Raw genomic sequence first — 15324 nt, forward strand, 5'->3', positions numbered from 1 at the left:
GATTTCCTCTCCTGTGCAAAAGCTGTTGAGTTTCATTAGGTCCCTTTTTTTTTTTACTTTGTAATACTATTTATGTATTTTTTACATCTTATTGGATGGAGTATAATTGCTTTACAGTGTTGTTAGTTTCTGCTGTATAACAAAGTGAATCTGCTGTATGTATACATACATCCCCATAATACCTCCCTCTTGAGCCTGACTCCCACCCTCCCTATCCCGCCTCTTTAGGTGGTCACAAAGCACTGAGCGGATCTCCCTGTGGAATGCAGCTGCTTCCCAGTAGCTATCTATTTTACATTTGGTAGTATATATATACTACTCTCTCACTTCTCTCCAGGTTGCCTTACCCCCCGCTTGTGTCCTCAAGTCCATTCTCTACCTCTGCATCTTTATTCCTGTCCTGCCCCTAGGTTCTTCAGAACCATTTTTTTTATTCCATATATATGTGTTAGCATACGATATTTGTTTTTCTCTTTCTGACTTACTTCACTCTGTGTGACAGGCTCTAGGTCCATTCACCTCACTACAAATAACTCAATTTCGTTTCTTTTTCTTTTTATTTATTTATCTAATTCTTGAATTTTATTTTATTTTTTTTATGCAGCAGGTCATCAATTTTATACACATCAGTGTATACATGTCAATCCCAATCGCCCAATTCATCACACCACCACCACCACCACCCCTCTGCTTTCCCCCCTTGGTGTCCATACGTTTGTTCTCTACATCTGTGTCTCAATTTCTACCCTGCAAACCGGTTCATCTGTACCATTTTTCTAGCTTCCACATAAATGCATTAATAGACGATATTTATTTTTCTCTTTCTGACTTCCTTCACTCTGTATGACAGTCTCTAGATCCATCCACCTCTCAACAAATGACCCAATTTCGTTCCTTTTTATGGCTGAGTAATATTCCATTGTATATATGTACCACATCTTCTTTATCCATTCGTCTGTCGATGTGCATTTACGTTGCTTCCATAACCTGGCTATTGTAAATAGTGCTGCAGTGAACAATGGGGTGCATGTGTCTTTTTGAATTATAGTTTTCTCTGAGTATATGCCCAGTAGTGGGATTGCTGGATCATATGATAATTCTATGTTTAGTTTTTAAAGGAACCTCCATAATGTTCTCCATAGTGGCTGTATCAATTTATATTCCCAGCAACAGTGCTAGAGGGTTCCCTTTTCTCCACAGTCTCTCCAGCATCTGTTGTTTGTAGATTTTCTGATGATGCCCATTCTAACTGGTGTGAGGTGATACCTCTTTGTAGTTTTGATTTGCATTTCTGTAATAATTAGTGATCTTGAGCAGGTTTTCATGTGCTTCTTGGCCATCTGTCTGTCTTCTTTGGAGAAATGTCTACTTAGGGCTTCTGCCCATTTTTTGGATTGGGTTGTTTGTTTTTTTAATATTAAGCTGCATGAGTTGTTTATATATTTTGGAGATTAATCCTTTGTCCATTGATTCGTTCGCAAATATTTTCTCCCATTCAGAGGGTTGTCTTTTCGTGTTGTTTGTAGTTTCCTTCGCTGTGCAAAAGCTTTTAAGTTTCATTAGGTCCCATGTGTTTATTTTTGTTTTTATTTCCATTACTCTAGGAGATGGATCAAAAAAGGTCTTGCTGTGATTTATGTGAAAGAGTGTTCTTCCTATGTTTTCCTCTAAGAGTTTTATAGTGTCCGGTCTTACATTTAGGTCTCTAATCCTTTATGAGTTTATTTTTGTGTATGGTGTTAGGGAGTGTTCTAATTTCATTCTTTTAAATGTAGCTGTCCAGTTTTCCCAGCACCACTTATTGAAGAGGCTGTCTTTTCTCCATTGTATATTCTTGCCTCCTTTATCAAAAATAAGGTGACCACGTGTACATGGGTTTATCTCTGGGCTTTCTATCTTGTTCCATTGATCTATATTTCTGTTTTTGTGCCAGTACCATACTGTCTTGATTACTGTAGCTTTGTAGTATAGTCTGAAGTCAGGGAGCCTGATTCTTCCAGCTCCGTTTTTCTTTCTCAAGATTGCTTTGGCTATTCGCGTCTTCTGTGTTTCCATACCAATTGTAAAATGTTTTGTTCTAGTTCTATGAAAAATGCCAGTGGTAGTTTGATAGGGATTGCATTGAATCTGTAGATTGCTTTGGGTAGTGTAGCCATTTTCACAGTGTTGAGTATTCCCATCCAAGATCATGGTATATCGCTCCATCTGTTTGTATCATCTTTGATTTCTTTCATCAGTGTCTTATAGTTTTCTTTTTATTGCAATGCTAAATGGGAGTGTTTCCTTAATTTCTCTTTCAGATTTTTCATCATAGTGTATAGGAATGCAAGAGATTTCTGTGCATTAATTTTGTGTCCTTCTACTTTACCAAATTCATTGATTAGCTCTAGTAGTTTTCTGGTAGCATCTTTAGGATTCTCTATGTGTAGTATCATGTCATCTGCAAACAGTGACAGTTTTACTTCATCTTTTCCAATTTGGATTCCTTATTTCTTTTTCTTATTGCTGTGGCTAAAACTTCCAAAACTATGTTGAATAATAGTGGTGAGAGTGGGCACCCTTGTCTTGTTCCTGATCTTAGAGGAAATGCTTTCAGTTTTTCACCATTGAGAATGATGTTGGCTGTGGGTTGGTCATATATGGCCTTTACTATGTTGAGGTAGGTTCCCTCTCTGCCCACTTTCTGGAGAGTTTCTGTCTTGTTTAATGTATCATTTAAAGCTTGTCTTTCCTTATTTATTTGCATTTTGGATGATCTCTCCATTGGTGAAAGTGGGGTGTTAAAGTGTCCTACTATGGTTGTGTTACTGTCGATTTCCTCTTTTATGGCTGTTAGTATTTGCCTTATGTATTGAGGTGCTCCTTTGTTGGGTGCATAAATATTTACAATTGCTATATCTTCTTCTTGGATTGATCCCTTGATCATTACGTAATGTCCTTCTTTGCCTTGTAATAGTCTTTACTTTAAAGTCTATTTTGTCTGATATGAGAATTGCTACTCCAGCTTTTTTTTTTTTACATCTTTATTGGAGTATACTTGCTTTATAATGGTGTGTTAGTTTCTGCTTTATAACAAAGTGAATCAGTTATACATATACATGTGTTCCCATATCTCTTCCCTCTTGCATCTCTCTCCCTCCCACCGTCCCTATCCCACCCCTCTAGGTGGTCACAAAGCACTGAGCTGATCTCCCTGTGCTCTGCGGCTGCCTCCCACCAGCCATCTACTCCACGTTTGGTAGTGTATATATGTCCATGCCACTCTTTCACTTTGTCACAGCCTACCCTTCCCCCTCCCCATATCCTCAAGTCCATTCTCTAGTAGGTCTGTGTCTTTATTCCTGTCTTACCCCTAGGTTCTTCATGACATTTTGTTTTTCTTAAATTCCATATATATGTTAGCATACGGTATTTGTCTTTCTCTTTCTGACTTACTTCACTCTGTATGACAGACTCTAGGTCCATCCACCTCATTACAAATAGCTCAATTTCATTTCTTTTTATGGCTGAGTAATATTCCATTGTATATATGTGCCACATCTTCTCTATCCATTCATCCAATGATGGACACTTAGGTTGTTTCCATCTCCTGGCTATTGTAAATAGAGCTTCAATGAACATTTTGGTACATGACTCTTTTTGAATTATGGTTTTCTCAGGGTATATGCCCAGTAGTGGGATTGCTGGGTCATATGGTCGTTCTATTTGTAGTTTTCTATCCAGCTTTCTTTTGATTTCCATTTGCATGGAATATCTTTTTCCATCCCCTCACTTTCAGTCCATATGTGACTCTAGGTCTGAAGTGGGTATCTTGTAGACAGCATACATATGGGTCTTGTTTCTGTATCCATTGAGCCAGTGTGTGTCTTTTATTTGGAGCATTTAATCCGTTTACATTTAAGGTAATTATCAATATGTATGTTCCTATTACCATTTTCTTAGTTGTTCAGTTGTCTTTTCCTTCTCTTCTGTTCCCTGCCTAGAGAAGTACCTTTAGCATTTGTTGTAAAGCTGGTTTAGTGGTGCTGAATTCTCTTAACTTTTGCTTGTCTGTAAAGGTTTTAATTTCTCCGTCAAATCTGAATGACATCCTTGCTGGGTAGAGTAATCTTGGGTGTAGGTTTTTCCCTTTCATCACTTTAAATATGTCCTGCCACTCCCTTCTGGCTCACAGAGTTTCTGCTGAAAGATCTGCTGTTAACCTTATGGGGATTCCCTTGTATGTTATTTGTTGCTTCTCCCTTGCTCCTTTTAATATTTTTTCTTTGTGATTAATTTTTGGTAGTTTGATTAATATGTGTCTTGGTGTGTTTCTCCTTGGATTTATCCTGTATGGGACTCTTTGTGCTTCCTGGACTTGATTGACTATTTCCTTTCCCATGTTAGGGAAGTTTTCAACTATAATCTCTTCAAATATTTTCTCTGACCCTTTCTTTTTCTCTGCTTCTCTGGGACCCCTGTAATTTGAACGTTGGAGCATTTAATGTTGTCCCAGAGGTCTCTGAGACTGCTCTCAATTCTTTTCATTCTTTTTTTTTATTCTGCTCTGCCACAGTTATTTCCACTATTTTATCTTCCAGGTCACTTATCCATTCTTCTGCCTCAGTTATTCTGCTGTTGATTCCTTCTAGAGTATTTTTAATTTCATTTATTGTGTTGTTCATCTTTTGTTTGCTCTTTAGTTCTTCTAGGGCCTTGTTAAACGTTTCTTGTATTTTCTCCATTCTATTTCCGAGATTTTTGGATCATCTTTACTGTCATGACTCTGAATTCTTTTTCAGGTAGACTGCCTATTTCCTCTTCATTTGTTTGGTCTGGTAGGTTTTTTATCTTGCTCCATCATCTGCTGCATATTTCTCTGTCTTCTCATTTTGTTTAACTAACTGTGTTTGGGGTGTCCTTTTCACAGGCTGAAGGTTCATAGTTCCTCTTATTTCTGGTGTCTGCCCCCAGTGGGTGAGGTTTGTTCAGTGGCTTATGTAGGCTTCCTGATTGGAGGGCCTGGTGCCTGTGTTCTAGAAGATGAGGCTGGATCTTGACCCTCTGGTGGGCAGGGCCACATCCGGTGGTGTGTTTGGGGGTGTCTGTGAACTTAGTATGACGTTAGGCAGCCTCTCTGCTAATGGGTGGGGTTGTGTTCCTGTCTTGCTAGTTGTTTGGCATGGGGCATCCATCACTGGAGCTTGCTGGCCGTTGAGTGGAGCTGGGTCTTAGTGTTGAGATGGAGATCTCTGGGAGAGCTCTCGCTGATTAATATTACATGGAAGGTCTCTGGTGGTGCAACGTCCTGGACTCGGCTCTCTCACCTCAGGGGCTCAGTCCTGACACCCCGCCAGAGCACCAACACTGCCAGCTGCACAGCTCAGAAGAAAAGGAAGAAAAAAAAAATGGACAGAACTCCACGACAAATGGTAAAAGCAAAGCTAAACAGACAAAATCACACAAACATACACACACACTCACAGAAGAAGAAAGAAAGAAAAAGGAAGAGAGCAACCAAACCGATAAACACACAAATAATAGCAATCACTAAAAAGTAAACTAACATAAACATAAACCCAAAAACAGATCAAATGCAGAAAGCAAACCCCAGGTCCACAGTTGCCGCCAAAGTCCACCGCCTCAATTTTGGGAACACTCATTGTCTATTCAGATATTCCAGGGTTTACCAAGCTGACTGGGGTGATTGGGTCTGCTGCTCCTGAGGCTGCACCTCAGGAGAAAGTTCCCTTTCTCTTCTTTGTTTGCACAGGTCCGAGGTTCAGTTTGGTTTTGGCCTTGCCTCTGCGTGTAGGCTGCCCTCAGGTGTCTGTCCCTTGCCCAGACAGGAGCGGGTTAAAGCAGCGGCTTATTAGAGCTCTTTTGCTCACTCAGGTCGGGGAGAGGGAGGGGTACACTAGTCACAATTGGCATGCAGTGCGTGCCTGTGGCGGTAGAGGCTGGCGTGATGCTGCAGCAGCCTGAGGTGTGCCATGTGTTCTGGGGAAGTTGGCCCTCAATCGTGGGACCCTGGCAGTGGCATTCTGCACAAGCTCTCGGGAGGGTGTGGGTAGTGACCTACGCTTGCACACAGGATTTTTAGTGGCAGCGGCAGCTGTGGTAGCAGTCCATGCCCGCCTCTGGCATCCATGATGATAGCTGCCGCTCACTCCCATCTCTGGAGCTCACTTAGGCAGTGCTCTGTCGTCTGAGGACACACAGAGCAGGAAGCCCCTCTTCTAACACACCCCGAGACAATGGTCTCTTGCCTCTTAGGCAGTTGCAGACTTTTTCCCAGACTCCCTCCCAGGTAGCTGTGGTGCACTAGCCCCCTTCAGGCTGTCTTCACACAGCCAACCCCAGTCCTCTCCCTGGGGTCTGACCTCCAAAGCCCGAGCCTCAGCTCCCAGCCCCCACCCCCCACCCGCCCCGGCAGGTGAGCAGAGAAGCCTCTCAGGCTAGTGAATGGTAGTCAGCACTGATCCTCTGTGTGGGGATATCTCTGCTTTGCCCTCTGCACCCCTGTTACTTCAGTCTTCTCTGTGGCTCTGAAACTCTACACCGACTTCCCTGCCAGTGAGGGCTCTTCCTAGTGTGTGGAAACCTTTCGTCCTTCACAGCTCCCTCCCAGAGGTGAAGGTCCCATCCCTACTCTTGTCTCTGTTTTTTCTTTTTTCTTTTGCCCTACCCGGGTACATGGGGATTTTCTTGCCTTTTGGGAAGTCTGAGGTCTTCTACCAGCATTCAGTAGGTGTTCTACAGGAGGTGTTCCACGTGTAGATGTATTTTTGATGTATTTCTGGGGAGGAAGGTGATGTCCATGTCTTACTCTTCCACCATCTTGAAGGTCTCCCCCATTTTTAATTTTTATTTTAAACTGGAGTATAGTTGATTAACAGTGTTTTGTTAGTTTCAGGTGTACAGCAAACCAATTCAGTTATACCTATACCTGTATGTATTGTTTCTCAAGATCTTTTCCTATTTATATTACTGGAGAATACTGAGCAGAAATCCCTGTGTTATACAGCAGGTCCTTGTTGGTTATCTGTTTTCATTATTGTAGTATGTATATGTCAATCCCAAACTACCAATTTATCCCTGCCCTCCACCTTTTCCTTTTGGTAACTCTAAGTGTGTATTCTAAGTCTGTGAGTCTGTTTCTGTTTTGTAAATATGTTCATTTGTATCATTTTTTAAAATTCTGCATATAAGTGATATCAGATGATATTTGTCTTTCTCTGTCTGACTTGCTTCACTTAGCACGATAATCTCCAGGTCCATTCATGTTGCTGCCAATGGCATTATTTCATTCTTTTTAATGGCTAAGTAATATTCCATTGGACATACGTGCCACATCTTCTTTATCCACTCTTCTGTCGATGGACATTTAGGTTCCTTCCATGTCTTGGTCATTGTAGACAGTGCTACAGTGAACACTGGGGTGCCTGTACCCTGTCAAACCATGGTTTTCACCAGATATATGCCCAACAGTGGGATTGCTGTATCATAAGGTAGCTCTCTTTTTAGTTTTTTGAGGAACCTCCATACTGTTCTTCATAGCGGCTATACCAATTTACATTCCCACCAACAAGTAGGAGGGTTCCCTTTTCTCTACACCCACTCCAGCATTCATTGTTGGTAGACTTTTTGATGATGGCCATTCTTCTGGTGTGAGGTGATATCTCACTGTAGTTTCGATTTGCATTTCTCTAAATAGTTGGTGATGTTGAGCCTCTCTCCATGTACCTCTTTGCCATCTGTATGTCTTCTTTGGTGAAATGTCTATTTAGTTTTTTTTTTAACTGAAGTATAGTTGCTTTACAATGTTGTGTTAGTTTCTGCTGACAACAAAGTGACTCAGTTATACATATATCCACGCTTTTTTAGATTTCCTTTCCATTTAGGTCACCACAGACCATTGAGTACAGTTCCCTGTGCTATACAGCAGGTTCTCATTAGTTATCTGTTTTATACATAGTAGTATATATACGTCAATCCCAATCTCCCAATTCGTCCCACCCACCCCCTTTCCCCCTTGGTAACCATAAGGTCTCCACATCTGTGACTCTATTTTTGCTTTGCAAGTAAGTTCATATGTACCATTTTTCTAGATTCCACATGTAAGTGATATCATACGATATTTGTTTTTCTTTTTCTGACTGACTTCACTCTGTATGACAATCTCTGGGTCCATCCATGTTGCAGCAAATGGCACTGTTTCGTTCCTTTTTATGGCTGAGTACTATTCCATTGTGTATACGTACCACATCTTCTTTATCCATTCCTGTGTTGATGGACATTTAGGTTGTTTCCATGTCCTGGCTATTGTAAATAGTGCTGCAATGAACATCAGGGTGCATGCATCCTTTCAAATAATGGTTTTCTCCAGATACATGCCTAGGAGTGGGATTGCTGGGTCATATGGTAGCTCTGTTTTTAATTTTTTAAGGAACCTCCATACTGTTCTCCCCACTGGCTGTACCAATTTACATTCCCATCAACAGTGCAGGAGAGTTCCCTTTTCTCCACACCCTCTCCAGTATTTACTGCTTATAGATTTTTTGATGATGACCATTCTGACTGGTGTGAGGTGATACCTCATTGTAGTTTTGGTTTACATTTCTCTGATAATTAGTGATGTTGAGCATCTTTTCATGTGTTTGTTGGCCATCTGTATGTCTTCCTTAGTGAAATGTCTATTTAGGTCTTCCGCCCATTTTTTGATTGGGTTGTTTGTTGGTTTTTTTTTTGATATTGTGCTGCATAAACTGTTTATAAATTTTGGAGATTAATCACTTGTCAGTCAGATCATTTGGCAATCTTTCCTTTCATTGTGTGGGTTGTCTTTCCTTTTTTTTGTGGTTTCCTCTGCTGCACAAAAGCTTTTGAGTTTCATTAGGTCCCATTTGTTTTTTTCTTTTTCTTTTAAATTGGAGTATAGTTGATTAACAATGTTGTCTTAGTTTCAGGTGTACAGCAAAGTGATTCAGTTGTACATATACATGTATCTATTGTTTCTCAAGTTCTTTCCACATTTAGGTTATTAGAGAATATTAAGCAGAGTTGTTCCCTATGCTATGCAGTAGGTCCTTCTTGGTTATCTATTTTCAATAGCATAGGGTGTATATTTCAATCCCAAACTCCCAATTTATCCCTGACCTCCGTCTTTGCTCTTTGTTAACCTAAGTGTGCTTTCTAAGTCCATGAGTCTGTTTCTGTTTTGTAAATATGTTCATTTTTATGATTTTTTTTTAGATTTTGCACGTAAGCAATATCAGCTGATATTTGTTTTTCCTCTGACTTACTTCACTTACTATGATAATTTCCAGGTCCATTCATGTTGCTGCTAATGGCATTATTTCATCCTTTTTAATGGCTGAGTAATATTCCATTGGACATAGGTACCACATCTTCTTTATTCACTCTTCTGTCGATGGACACGTAGGTTGCTTCCATGTCTTGGTTACTGTAAACAGTGCTGCAGTGAACACTGGGGTGCCTGTATCCTTTCAAACCAAGGGTTTTGCCAGATATGTGCCCAAGAGTGGGATTCCTGAATCATGTGGTGCTCTGGGAAACATTGCAAAAGATATTCCTGTGATTTATTTCACAGAGTGTTCTTCCTATATTTTCTTCTAAGAGTTTTATAACATCAGGTCTTAAATTTAGTTCTTTAATTCATTGAGTTTATTTTTGTGTATGGTGTAAAAGAATGTTCTAATTTCATTCTTTTCCTATAGCTGTCCAGTTTTCTCAACACCATTTATTGAAGAGACTGTCATTTCTCCATTGTATAGTCTTACATTTTTTACTGTAGATCAATTGACCACAGGTGCGTGTGTTTATTTCTGGGCTTCTGTCCTGTTCCATTGATCTATATTTTTGTTTTTGTACCTGTACCATAGTGTTCTGATGATTGTAACTTTGTAGTATAGTCTAAAATCAGGGAGACTGATTCCTCCAGGTCCATCTTTTTTCCCCCCTTAAGATTACTTTGGATATTCATGGTGTTTTGTGTTTTCATATAGATTAAAAAAATTTTTTGTTCTAGTTCTGTGAAAAATGTTATTCATAATTTGATAGGGGTTGCATTGAATGTGTAGATTGCCTTGGGTAGTATAGTCATTTTGACGATATTGATTCTTCCAGTGCAAGAGCATGATATATCCTTCCATCTGTTTGTGTCATCTTTGATTTCTTTCATCAGTGTCTAATAGTTTTCAGAGTACTGGTGTTTTGTCTCCTTAGGTAGGTTCATTTCTAGGTTTTTTTTTTTTTGATGCAATGGTAAATGGGATTGTTTCCTTAATTTCTTTTTGAGATCTTTCCTTGTTAGTGTATAGAAATGCAAAGGATTTGTGTTTATTAATTGTTTCATCCTGCAATCTAACCTAGTTCACTGAACTTCAGCAGTTTTCTGGAAGCATCTTTAGGATTTTCTATGTATAGTATCATTTCTTCTGCAAACAGTGACAGTTTTATTTCTTCCTTTCCAATTTGGATTCCTGTTATTTTTTTTCTTCTCTGATTGCCGTGGCTAGGACTTCCAAAACTATGTTGTATAAAAGTGGTGAGAGTGGACATCCTTGTCTTGTTCCTGATCTTAGAGGAAATGCTTTCAGTTTTTACCACTGAGAATGATGTTGGCAGTGGGTTTGTCATATATGGCCTTTATTATGTTGAGGTAGGTTCCCTTTATGCCCACTCTCTGGAGAGTTTTTATCATAAATGGGTGTTGAATTTTGTCAAAAGCTTTTTCTGCATCTTTTGAGATGATCATGTAGTTTTCATTCTTCAGTTTGTTGATGTGGTGTAATGCACTGATTGATTTGCAGATACTGAAAAATCCTTGCATCCCTGAGATAAATCCGAGTTGACCATGTCGTATGATTCTTTTTTTTTTAATAAATTTATTTATTTTTGGCTGCATTGGGTCTTTGTTGTTGGGTCTTTGTTGCTGTGCGCAGGCTTTCTCTAGTTGCAGCATGTGGGGTCTACTCTTCGTGCGGTGCACGGGCTCTAAGTGCGCGGGCTTCAGTAGTTGTGGCATGCAGGCTCAGTAGTTGTGGCTCGCAGGCTCTAGCGGGCAGGCTCAGTAGTTGTGGCACACAGACTCAGTAGTTGCGGCACATGGGCTCAGTAGTTGTGGCACACGGGCTCAGTAGTTGTGGCACACGGGCTTAGTTGCTTCAAGGCATGTGGGATCTTCCCAGACCAGAGCTCAAACCTGTGTCCCCTGCATTGGCAGGCGGATTCTCAACCACTGCCCCACCAGGGAATTTCTGTGTGATTCTTTTAATGTATGTTGGATTCAGTTTCCTAGTATTTCATTGAATTTTTTGCATCTATGTTCATCAGTGATATTGGCCTGTAATTTTCTTTTTTTGTGGTATCTTTGTATGGTTTTGGTATCAGGGTGATGGTGGACTCATAGAATGAGTTTGGGAGTGTTCTTTCCTCTGCAGTTTGTTTTTGGAATAGTTTGAGGATAGCTGTTAACTCTTCTCTAAATGTTTGATAGAATTGACCTGTGAAGCCATCTTGCCCTGGACTTTTGTTTGTTGGGAGTTTTTTTGTTTGTTTGTTTGTTTTTGTGGTACGCGGGCCTCACACTGTTGTGGCCTCTCCCGTTGCGGGGCACAGGCTCCGGACGCGCAGGCCCAGCGGCCATGGCTCACGGGCCTAGCCGCTCCGTGGCATGTGGGATCTTCCCGGACCGAGGCACGAACCCGTGTCCCCTGCATCGGCAGGCGGACTCTCAACCACTGTGCCACCAGGGAAGCCCTTAAAGATTTTTGTTGTGTGTCTGTGTGTGTTGGGAGTTTTTTAATCACAGTTTTAATTTCAGTACTTGTGATTGGTCTGTTCATATTTTGTATTTCTTCCTGGTTCGGTCTTGGGAGATTGTACCTTTCTAAGAATTTGTCCATTTCTTTCAGGTTGTCCATTTTATTGGCATGTAGTTGCTTGTAGTAGTCTCTTGTGATCCTTTGTATTTCTGTGGTGTCTGTTTTAACTTCTTTTTAATTTCTAATTTTATTGATTTGAGCTCTCTCCCTTTCTTTGTTCATGAGTTTGGATAAAGTTTTATCAATTTCCTTTATCTTTTCAAAGAACTAGCTTTTAGTTTCTTTGATCTTTTCTGTTGTTTTCTTCATCTATAATTCTTTTATGTCCACTCTGATCTTTATGATTTCTTCCACTAACTTTGGGCTTTGTTTGTTCTTCTTTCTGTAGTAGTTTAGGTGTTAAGAGTATGCTCTTTGAGATTTTCCTTGTCTCCTGAGGTAGGACTGTATTGCTATAAACTTTCCTCTTAAAACAGCTTTTGCTGCATCCCATAGGTTTTAGATTGTTGTGGTTTTGTTTTCTTTTGTCTCTAGGATATTTTTTGATTCCTCTTTGACTTCTTCAGTGATCCATTGGTCATTCAATAGTATACTGTTTAGCCACCACGTGTTTGTGGTTTTTACAGTGTTTTTCTTGTAGTTGATTTCTAATCTTATAGTCTTGTGGTTGGAAAAGATGCTCGATATGACTTCAGTTTTCTTCAGTTTACTGAGGCTTGCTTTGCAACCCAGCATGTGATCTATCCTGGAAAATGTTGCATGTGCACTTGGGAAGAACATGTATCCTGGTGCTTTTAAATGGAATGCTTTATATATATAAATTACGTCCATCTGGTCTAATTGTCATTTAAGGCCTTTGTTTTCTTGTGGCTTTTCTGTCTAGATGATCTGTCCATTGATGCAAGTGGGGTGTTAAAGTCCCCCACTAGTATTATTTTACTGTTGATTTCTCCTTTTATGGCTGATAGTATTTGCCTTATATATTGAGGTGCTCCTATGTTGGGTGCATATGTATTTACAATTGTTTTATCTTCTTGGATAGATTCCTTGATTATTATGTAGTGTTGTTCTTTGTGTCTTGAAACAGTCTTTATTTTAAAGTCTATTTGTCTGATATTAGTGTTGCTACTCCAGCTTTCTTTTTATTTCCATTTGCATGGAGTATCTTTTTCTGCTCCCTCACTTTCAGTCTGTATGTTTCCATAGGTCTGAAGTGGGTCTCTTGTAGACAGCATATATATGGGTCTTGTTTTTCTATCTATTCAGCCAGTCTGTGTGTTTTGGTTGGAGCATTTAATCCATTTATGTTTAAGGTAGTTATCAATATATGTGTTCATGTTACCATTTTCTTAATTGTTTTGGGTTTGTTTTTGTAAGCCTTTTTTCTTCCCTTCCTCTCTGTTCTCTTCTTTTGTTATTTGATGACTAACGTAGTGTTGTGTTTTTGGATTCCTTTTTCTTTTGTGTGTGTGTATCTATTGTCGATTTTTAGTTTGCAGTTACCAAGTGTTGTTGATGTAGCAGTCTCTGTATAAAAATATTGTTTTAAGTTGCTGGTGTTTTAATTTCAAATGCATTTCCAGTATCTTGCATTTGTACTCTCCTCTTCTCACAATTGCTTGTTTTGATATCATGTTTGTGTGTGGATGATTTAATACCTTTACGCTATGCTTTCCTTTCCTGCTGAGCTTTTAGGGTTTTTTTTTTGTTTGTTTCTAGTTTTGCTCTTATCTTTTCTGCCTAAATAAGTTCCTTTAGCATTTGTTGCAAAGCTGGTCTGGTGGTGCTGAATTCTCTTAGCTTTTGCTTGTTTGTAAAGCTTTTTTTTTTTTTTTTTTGGTTACATTGGGTCTTCATTGCTGCACGCGGGCTTTCTCTAGTTGGGGCCAGCGGGGGCTACTCTTCGTTGCGGTGTGTGGGCTTCTCGTTGCAGTGCCTTCTCTTGTTGTGGAGCATGGGCTCTAGGTGCCCGGGCTTCAGTAGTTGCAGCACACAGGCTCAGTAGTTGCAGCATGCAGGCCCTAGAGCACACGACCTTCAGTAGTTGAGGCATGTGAGCTCAGCAGTTGCAGCACATGGGCTCTAGGGCACACGGGCTTCAGTAGTTGTGGCGCGTGGGCATAATTGCTCCACGGCATGTGGGATCTTCTTAGACCAGTTATCGAACCAGTGTCCCTGCATTGGCAGGCAGATTCTTAATCACTGCACCACCAGGGAAATCCCATCTGTAAAGCTTTTGATTTCTCTGTGGAATCTGAATGAGAGCCTTGCTGGGTAGAGTATTCTTGGTTGTAGGGTCTTCCCTTTTTTCACTTTAAATATATCATGCCACTTCCTTATCACCTGCACAGTTTCTGCTGAGAAATCAGCTGATAACTTTATGGGGCTCCCTTGTATGTTATTTCTTGCTTTTCCCTTGCTCCTTTTAATATTTTTTCTTTGAATTTAATTTTTGTTAGTTTAATTAATATGTGTCTTGGTGTGTTTTTCCTAGGGTTTATCCTGTATGGGACTCTGCGCTTCCTGGAATTGGGTGGCTGTTTCCTTTTCCATGTGAGGGAAGTCTTTGACTATAATCTCTTCAAATGTTTTCTCAGACCCTTTCTTTTTCTCTTCTTTTTCTTGGACACCTATAATCCAAATGTTGGTGCATTACTGTTGTCCTGGAGGTCTCTGAGACTGTCATCAATTCTTTCATTCTTTTTTCTTTATTCTGCTCCTCAGCAGTTACTTCTACCATTCTATGTTCCAGCTCACTTACTCGCTTTTCTGCCTCAGTTATTCTATTGATTCCTTTCCGTGTATTTTTTATTTCGGTTATTGTGTTGTTCACCACTGTTTCTTTGTTCTGTAGTTCTTCTAAGTCTTCGTTAAACATTTCTTCTGTTTTCTCAGTCCATGCCTCCATTCTGTTTCCGAGATTTTGGATAATCTTTACTATCATTACTCTGAATTCTTTTTCAGGTAGGTTGCTTATTTCCTTTTCATTTATTTGGTCTTGTAGGATTGTTGTCTTTTTTTTTTTTTGAACTTTATTTTATTTTTTTACACAGCAGGTTCTTATTAGTCATCAATTTTATACACATCAGTGTATACATGTCAATCCCAATCGCCCAATTCATCACACCACCACCACCACCACCCCTCTGCTTTCCCCCCTTGGTGTCCATACGTTTGTTCTCTACATCTGTGTCTCAATTTCTACCCTGCAAACCGGTTCATCTGTACCATTTTTCTAGCTTCCACATAAATGCGTTAATAGACGATATTTATTTTTCTCTTTCTGACTTCCTTCACTCTGTATGACAGTCTCTAGATCCATCCACCTCTCAACAAATGACCCAATTTCGTTCCTTTTTATGGCTGAGTAATATTCCATTGTATATATGTACCACATCTTCTTTATCCATTCGTCTGTCGATGTGCATTTACGTTGCTTCCATGACCTGGCTATTGTAAATAGTGCTGCAGTGAACATTGGGGTGCATGTGTCTAT

The 15324-nt window shown here is 39.9% G+C and overlaps 1 protein-coding gene and 1 long non-coding RNA gene across 10 annotated transcripts in view; one reads left to right on the forward strand and one right to left on the reverse strand.

The window, feature by feature from the left end:
* The window catches only part of MATCAP2 (microtubule associated tyrosine carboxypeptidase 2), a 95386-nt gene that overhangs the window by 60290 nt on the left and 19772 nt on the right, over positions 1-15324 (forward strand). The window lies entirely within an intron of this gene.
* LOC125965495 (uncharacterized) lies at positions 11354-14895 on the reverse strand. Its single transcript, XR_007479435.1, has 2 exons — positions 13864-14895; positions 11354-13802 (listed from the first exon to the last, which is right to left on the reverse strand). It is a non-coding gene; the product is annotated as an uncharacterized LOC125965495 (long non-coding RNA).

The sequence above is a fragment of the Orcinus orca genome, chromosome 9 (assembly GCF_937001465.1).
Source record: "Orcinus orca chromosome 9, mOrcOrc1.1, whole genome shotgun sequence".
NCBI lineage: Eukaryota > Metazoa > Chordata > Mammalia > Artiodactyla > Delphinidae > Orcinus > Orcinus orca.